Source organism: Balaenoptera borealis (genome assembly GCF_965194805.1).
Source record: "Balaenoptera borealis genome assembly, chromosome: 11".
NCBI lineage: Eukaryota > Metazoa > Chordata > Mammalia > Artiodactyla > Balaenopteridae > Balaenoptera > Balaenoptera borealis.
Window position 1 is genome coordinate 54,890,807 of NC_138868.1, and position 2,100 is coordinate 54,892,906.

Here is a 2,100-nt window from a genome sequence, read left to right on the forward strand (position 1 = left end):
GGCAGAAGCCAAACCGAGGTTTTCTGACCTCAGGATATGGGACAGCACTTGCTCAGTAATAAAATAATAGTAACAACAACCAGCAGTGATTTCACAAGCTATATTCTATTCAGTTCTCTCAGTAGCTCCTCAAGGTAAAAAATATCCCCATTTTACTGCTGAGCAAAGGGATTAGAGAGGTTCAGTGTCTTACCTCTTACTCAAGTTCACACATCTGTCAGTGGCAAAGCTGGAATTGAAATCCAGGTGTCAGGCATCTCTCACTGTCTGCTTTGCTTTCCCTCATATATGCACTTTCATGAATATGTTTACATCGTATTTATAGTCACATTGACTTTCCAGGAAATATCTGAAATTGTGTGGAAACCATTTATAAAGAAAAGGGCAGTTCCCGACATTCATATGTCCCTGAGTCACTAACCCCCAAATAACTCCTGGCTCTGCTGCAGTTTGCTGCTTCTGAAAATGACATTACTTCAGCCTGTCCCAGCAAGGCCTCCATTTTATGTACATTCCTGTCTGAATACTTGAGAAGGGCTCACAGAGTGGGCCAACGGCTTTACGGTTTTTTAAGCACTTTTAAGTTGTACATGAGAAGGAGTGAATGAAGGAAAGCAGAAATATCTTAAGATACTAAGCACCTTACCATGTGCCAAGCATGATATAAAGCTTTTTACAGATATTTTCTTACTGAATCTTCTCAACAACCATGTCAAGGGTATTTTACAGTTCTCCCCATTTTACAGATAAGGAAGTTGAGGCTATGGAAGTAGAGTGACTTGTCCAAGGCACTTAGCTAGTACTTGTTGGAATTGGGGTCATTCATTTATTCAACTGACTCCTGATGCCAGACCCATTATTACGGGCTGAAGATTCAAAGTGAAGAGCATGAAGCCTCTCCATCTGGGATTTTACTAGTATCTGGGTCTGTCTGATCTGGCATCAAGAGCTCTTTCTACCACACCACAACCTTTGAAAAACTGCTTTGCACTCCCCTCTATGAGGCACATATGCTGTCAGTCTAGTTCATTCCTTGCTTCCCCAGCCACACCTATGGACTCCCTCTCTAGTTCCTCTCATTCAAACAATTCTGGAAATGCCACCTCCTGCACGAAGTCTTCCTTGACTTCTCCAGCCCACAGTCCCCTACCCCTCCTCCTTCTTTCTTATTGCTCTCCTTTACATGCACTTTTTCCTGGCCACTTCAGACAAGGAGCCCTTGAAGGCAGAGAGTGTGGCCAGTTCCTCTCTGGGTCCTCTATGTCAGGCTAAGTGCTTGGAAAAGGTCGGCCGATTGATCAGCAATGGCTGAGTGAGAGAGAGGAGGAGAACTGGGAAAGACTTCGGAATATGGAGTGAGACAGACACAGTCTGTGTCTTTCTGTGTCTTTGGGAAAATCACTGCCTCTCTCTGACCCTCAGTTCTCTGTTTGTAAAATGGGGATCATGATCCCTGCCTCCCTCACAGCCTACAGGGAGGGTTGGGGTGAGGACGGATGTGAAAGCTACATCCTTTACGGAGTGGTCTGCTCTGTGTCCTGAAATTCACTGTGTGTCCTTGGGCAAGACATGGCCTTCTCTGGCACCTTTTCCCCTCTGATGGCCCAGATGACCACTATGGTCACACCTGGCTCTGCCTTAGCTACAGCACATGAAAGCTTGGTGTTGAAGCCCTCAGTCTTCCCAGTGTCTCAACCTACAGAGGCCCTGGCAGGCCCAGGCCTCTCCCTCTGGCCAGCCCAGGCCAGGGACCTTCCTGGGAGTCTGCAGGGCTCCAGACTTCCTGGAGTCTGGAAGGGAGAGGCTGGGAATGGGTCAGGCCTGGAGCCCCACCGAGGCTGCTGCTGTCCTACCAACCACACAGGAGGTCACGAGGGCATCCTGGGAAGTAGGGCAGGACGTCTAGACACACAGGCCCAGCTGAGGGGCTGAAGACAGAGCTCTGACTTGCCTCAGAACCCTGCTAGACCCCTGATTTGTTGCTGGGTGACCTCAGTTTTCCCCTCTGTAGGACAGGGGCTGTTGGGACATGACAAATGTCACTCCCTCTGAGAGTCGCCCAGCTCGGGCCACATCGCCTCTCCCCCGGGCCACGCCGAG

General features: G+C 48.9%; 1 long non-coding RNA gene across 1 annotated transcript in view; it reads left to right on the top strand.

The window, feature by feature from the left end:
- Window positions 1–1,816, top strand: part of LOC309605934 — a 25,852-nt gene extending 24,036 nt beyond the window's left edge. Inside the window, exon 5 of the long non-coding RNA XR_014231583.1 lies at window positions 1–1,816. This exon is cut by the window's left edge and continues 7,268 nt beyond it. This is a non-coding gene — a long non-coding RNA (uncharacterized lncRNA).
- Window positions 1,817–2,100: the final 284 nt, after the last annotated feature.